The 6,000-nt window shown below is 50.9% G+C and overlaps 1 protein-coding gene and 1 long non-coding RNA gene across 3 annotated transcripts in view; one reads left to right on the forward strand and one right to left on the reverse strand.

Moving 5' to 3' along the window:
- SHISA6 (shisa family member 6) overlaps window positions 1–6,000 on the forward strand; it is a 142,036-nt gene that overhangs the window by 34,940 nt on the left and 101,096 nt on the right. The gene's annotated exons all lie outside the window — the stretch shown is intronic.
- Window positions 1,828–6,000, reverse strand: part of LOC115497618 (uncharacterized) — a 20,200-nt gene continuing 16,027 nt past the window's right edge. The window contains exons 2-3 of the long non-coding RNA XR_003963191.4: window positions 5,929–6,000; window positions 1,828–2,017 (exon numbers count right to left, since the gene is read on the reverse strand). The exon at window positions 5,929–6,000 is cut by the window's right edge and continues 68 nt beyond it. This is a non-coding gene — a long non-coding RNA (uncharacterized lncRNA). The remainder of the gene's footprint in view (window positions 2,018–5,928) is intronic.

The following is a 6,000-nucleotide window of genomic DNA, read 5'->3' on the forward strand; positions in this document are numbered from 1 at the left end:
CTTTTGTTCTCTCAAGAAATGAATCCCGTGGCTGTTTGTAGCCATCAGAATGGACTGGCTTTCGAATTTCCCTTCCAGCTGCCTGTAAATCCACCTGGTTTTTGAACAGTGCTAGAATGTTCATTTCCAGTTTCTTAATGGCAAACTCCCCCACTGCTGAGTGGTGAGAGTGATGAACACCTCCCACCTGCTGCAGGACCTGCTCGTGCTCACGTGTGGCTTTGTCTGTGTCTGTGACATGACCTGGTTGTCTGTCTGTGCTGTGACAGGGGAGACATGGGGTGCCACAAAGGACTGAGGGGCTCCATCATCAGGGCTGTGCCTGAAATGTTTGGATTTGGGGAAATATTGTGTGACAGATTTCCTGAGTTCAGCTTCAAGTCACCACACAGTACCTGTAAGACAGCTTCAGCCAGGGCTTCAGATGAGTGGATTCTGTGCTCTTTTGTCCTAATCCTCTTTAGATTAGTGGGTTCTGTGCTCTTTTCTCCTATTTCTGTTTAGATGAGCAGGTTCTGTGCTGTTTTCTCCTATTCCTATTTAGATGCTCTATGCTCTTTTGTCCTATTCCTATTTGGATAAGCAGGTTCTGTGCTGTTTTCTCTTATTTCTATTGAGATGAGCAGGTTCTGAGCTGTTTTCTCCTAATCCTGTTTAGATGAGCAGGTTCTGTCCTGTTTTCTCCTATTCCTATTGAGATGAGCAGGTTCTGTCCTCTTTTCTCCAATTTCTATTGAGATGAGTAGGTTCTGTTGTTTTCTCCTATTCCTATTTGAGATGAGCAGGTTCTGTGCTGTTTTCTCCTAATCCTGCTTAGATGCTTTATGCTTTTTTTCTCTTATTTCTATATAGATGAGCAGGTTCTGTCCTTTTCCACTTCCAGGCCTCGTGTTAGAACCTCCACTTCAGCCAAATCACCTCCCCCTGCCCTGTGGAGAGGGTTCTGCCCCTGCACTGCACAAAGCCAGTGAAGTTTCTCTCAATATTTCTCTGCACTGGGAGACACATTTTTGGTGTTTTCTCAACTGTCTTCTGTGCCGTGGCAGAACTCCAAGTGCTGAGTAATATTTAAGAGCTCATCTATTTCGGGCAGAAGACAAAGACGTGAGACATGCCAAAGTACCATGGATACCAAATCAGCATCTTCACACGTCTGATGTGCCCAGGACCGGGATTTGTGGCTCTTCCATGGCATTCCACTGGGCCATGCCTCACTGCCTGCCATCTGAGGGCTCTGGAGCCGTCCCAGTGCGTGTTCCACAAAGCATGGGCAGCTCCTCTGCTGCCAGGATGACCCAGGGATGAATCCTGGCTCTTTGGGCTGTCCAAGTCCCCGTGGTGAGGCACAAGGCAGGGCTGATCTCACACAAGGTTAGGTAGGAGGGAGTTGGATGGTTGGCTCTGAGATAGCAGCTTTTAATTCCATGTGGAGGCAGCTGGGGGACAGCAGCACCTCTGAGGGGTTCACTGGGAGGGCACAGGGCACCTCAGCCCCCAGAGAGGGAGGGTGGATCCCACATTCCTGCGTGGGAGCAGCTCCTGCTGCTGCAGGTGCCGTGGGAGGGTTCAGTGCTCCGGGGGCGCACGTGGGAGACAGGAGCCAGCTCGCCCCTCTGTGCACCAAGCTGATTGAAATCCCAGTTCCCCAGCCTGTGCCCAGCATCCTGACCCTGCCTGCGTGCCACCCTGGCCCCGGCTGTGCCCTCAGGGCTCCCCAGAGCTCTGGCACCCACCCAGCCTGCGGGGGATTTACAGCCACAGGGACAGACAGCCCAGGGAGGGAACACATCCACTGCCACTGCCTACCCCACGTCACATTTTTTTGGGTAAAAATGTGATTTTTATTTTGGTTGGTTTTTTGGGTTTTTTTTTACTCCCAGTCTCAGATTTTGAAAATAGTTTCCCAGTGGAATTGAGCTCGCTGAGTTTCAGCAGTCTGGGACAGCAGCAGGAGCTCTGTAGAGCGTCTGATAACCTCTGGTCAGCACTCGACAGCTTCTTCGTTTTCCTGGTAGCTCTGCAAGGGTGTGAAAAACAGAGAGGTTATTTTCTGGAAAAAGCAGAATTTCCCAGTTGAACTGAGTGCAAGGGCAGGGGGAGTGAGGCAGGAGGAACAGGGGGTTCAGACTCCTCTGCAGGGTCACTTCATGGGGCAAAACAGAGCTGTTCCTACAGTCTGCTCATTCCCTGGGAGCTCGTGCCAGACCCTGCAGGGGCTGCAGAGGCAGGAAAAGCCAGGAGGAATCAGACATCCCCCGAGCCTGCCCAAGAACCCTTCCAGAAATGGAACCTCTCCCTCCTGGTCCCAGGCTGTGCCTGGATGCCCTGGCAGGTGTGCTCTGAGCCAGGGCAGCTGCAGGAGGCTGTTTTTATTTATTCTTGCTCTGAGGATGCTCTCGTGCAGTGCCAGCAGGGAGGACAGAGGGGAAGGGATGAGCCAGGTGTGCAGGGCAGGGGCTGCAGAGCCCCGGCCCCGTGTGCTGGCATCACCCCCAGCGTGGGCAAGGTGCAGCCCTGCCGGAGCAATCCTGAGTTCAGGGTGGCTCCGTGTGGTGGAAAAATCCCTCCTCCAAGCCGTGATTCCAAAGAAAGGCTCAGCAGTCTCTGTTGTTCGGTCTCAAGGCAGTTTATTGCAAGTTATCTAAAAGATTTTCTCCTGGAGCTGCTGTGGTTTGCTCACAGCTCAGGCAGAGGCACACACACACCCTGACATCCTCTCTGACTCCCGACTGCTTCTTCTCTCCCCGCCCAGGGCTGTGTTATCTTTTATATGGTACATTTTACATGTTTACAGTTTCTCCCCAATGCCTATTACCTATATTAAATGGTGCTTTTCTACTCTAAACCAATCTGTGAGTGCCAACATCACCAAGAACATGGAGGTGATGAAGAAGAGAGAGGGAGGACAGGGCAGGACCAAATCCCTCCATCTTAAACCTCTGACCCCTGTGTACAAAACCAAAACCCCCCTGTACAGGACTTAAAACCCCCCTGTACAGCACTCAAAAATTCTTCCCTTTACTTTGTGACTACTTCTACCATAATATCTAAACTTTTGTGACTTCTTGTTCTTCCTGCAAGGTTGGTAACTCATTCCATGGCTCAAACCCAAAATCACAGCTGTTTCCAGCTGCCTGCCAGGGTCTCAAATGCTTCTGATCTGGGCCTGGAACCTCCAAAAATGTCTGAGGGACATTTGGAGTTCTGACACAACCCTGCTGGGCACAGCCAGCCTGGGAATGAGCAGCAGAAGCTCCCCCAGAGCACTTGGGCTTGTGCTTTGCTGTGCCTTGGGCACCCCAAACCCAGCCCCTCTCCCAGCCAGCGGCTGGGGACCAGCGGGGCTGCCGCTCTGGTGGCTGTAAATGTGATTCAGAGATGAGTGGGAGAGAAGAGATTTATTAATTTGCTCCTCATTAGCAGTTTGAGGGCTCTGATTCCTCCCTCCACCACTGCCCTGCTTCCCTGCTGGCATGGCTGGCTCCCCGTTGCTTGGCTTGCAGCTCTGTGCTCCAGTTTCTTTCCCAAAGCGCTGGTTTTGTACCCTTAATTTGTTATTTTGGGGTCTTATATTACATCTGTCACAACTTCCTGGGCCCAGCACAGCTACAGAACACGCAGTGAATCAGCTCCAGGCTGGAATTTACTGCCTGCCCCCATCATTAGTAATCCACACTTGCAGCAGGCTCATGATTACAGGCAAAGGCAGAACTTTGAGGATCATTTTTTTCACACCTGCACCTGTAACTTGCCATGAATAGATTTGCAAAAATTGAGGGTTAGGCGTGCTGGGTCCTTAAACACTTGTTAGAAATCCCATCAATGAGAGCTGTGGAGGCCGAGCCCGCTGCATCCCAATGAATCACTTTCTGTTTATCCTGGATAATTTCGGGTGGTTTTGCCGGTGCCTCGCGGTGGGTGCGCTGAAGATCACCCACATCCTGATTCCAGATGGATCCCAAGCCTTGCATATCCCGACACCTAATTGCATTGCCTCGGAAATGGGGTGATTGGGATGTGCAGAGGGGCCTGGCAGCTGGGCAGGAAGATTCCATGACGCAAAAGGACATTTTGAGCCGCTCTGAATTATTTAACCTCCCGCAGACATGGCCTGTCCATTTCTCAGCAGACCCTGGACAGCTCCGGTTTTTATAGCCCTCGGAACAACCAGGTGGGAGGAGAGGGGGAGGCACTGGAAAACATTGCAGTGGCTGCAGTGCTGTGGGAAGGGATGGGGGGACACCAGCCAAACCCCCTGAGTCCCTGGTGGCACCTGCAGTGAGCACTGAGGTGACAGAGCTGAGGGATCGTGTCCTGCTGCCCCAGGCTGGGCAGGAGCCCGGGCAGAGCCCTTGTGGCATCTCATTTCTCTCCCTCTCTCAGGAATTTTCATAGAGGTGCACAGAGAGAAATGAAAGAGAAAATAATTTCTATTTCTGCTCCTTGTTTTTCCCTTGTGGAATGTGTGTGGAGAATTGTTTACCTGGGGTGATTGCTGGGTTGGATTCTGTGAGGATTGTTTGAGCCTGGTGGCAAATCCAACCCGCCTGGGGCTGGGCTCTCAGACAGGGTCACAAGTTGTGTTAGAGAAAGTAGTATGTAGTTTTAGTATCTTCCTTTTTATATAGTATATGAATGTATTTTAGCACAGTTATAATAAAGAAATCATTCAGCCTTCTGAACTGAGTCAGACATCAGCATTCCTTCCCACTGGGTTCACCTGCATCTACAACAAGCCCTCTGGCATGTGTGATGCTCAGAGTGACTCTCACATTCTGCTGGAGTCTGAGATGTGGGGAGCTCTCAGAACTTTGGGCCCGTGAGCCAAAGCTGAGAATTAAACCCAGGCTTTGATCTGAGACCTTGGGAGAGGCTCCCAAACTCAGGTGCTAGAAGCGAGAACGTGGATTTGTAGTTTAAAGCAGAGACACATTAAGCTGAGGAAAGGAATGTTTAGAGTTTTAGAGTTTGAAATATAGAAAAAATAAAGTAGTTCCAGAGGTAAACAAGGAGTTTAGAATGCAGCACTGTAGGTTTGTGTGCCACAACATGATTGGCTAAGGAAGCTGACACTGTAGCATGAGTCCATAAGATGGAATATTTAAGGATTGGGTCAAAAGCATAAATATCCTTGTTGGCAGTGTTTTATTGGTCAATAACTCCTTAAAAGATCTTGTAACTGAGGGTCTTGTGACCTTCTGAGCCATGTGGTGAAGATGTGAGCAGAACTCACCCTTCCTACCTAGGCAGAAGATAAGGAAAATAAATGGCACCATCTAAAGCAGCTCAGAGCTCCCATCTCTAACTCACTCAACATCCCCACACGAGCCAGCGTGTCCCACACTGTGGGGAACGAGCACAGGGCTGGCAGCTGCTCTCAGAGCCTCCCTGCACTTGTTGTGGAGCTCGCTGCTCCTTGGACCTGCAGGGAGATGCCACAGGCTGGAGCACGTGGATCACTGCTGGGCCAGGAGAGCAGGAGATCCCTGGGGCTGCTCCAGAGCCAGCTGTGAGATGGAAAAGGAGCCTTTTGTCCCCTGCAGATCCCATTGCTCACCCATCCATTTTGGCATTTTTGACTTGGCCTGATCAAAGGGGCTTTTTTTTTGGATGTGTTTAAAAAAAGACGACTTGGCACTTGGTGCTATGCTCTGGTTGGGGTGTTAGGAAATAGGTTGGACTTGATGATCTTGGAGGTCTCTTCCAACCTCCTTATTCTGTGATTCTGTGATTCTGTGACAGCACTGCAGTTGTCTCTTCTTTCTCTCTTAGAGACAGTGGAAGCCAAATTCTTGTGTTCGAGGCAGGGAAAGGCCACCAGGGCCTTTCTGGGTGTGCACAGCCAGGATTAGCCGGGTGTTTTGGCATCTGGGAGCTCACAGGGCTTCCCTGGCTTTGTGTGTGACACACCCAGAGTCTGGGACTCACCTTCCCCACTGCTGAGGGCCTCCTGTTCCCATGCCAGGGTAAATCCCACAGGTTTTCACCCTACTGATTCCC

Source organism: Taeniopygia guttata, chromosome 18 (genome assembly GCF_048771995.1).
Source record: "Taeniopygia guttata chromosome 18, bTaeGut7.mat, whole genome shotgun sequence".
Taxonomy (NCBI): Eukaryota; Metazoa; Chordata; class Aves; order Passeriformes; family Estrildidae; genus Taeniopygia; species Taeniopygia guttata.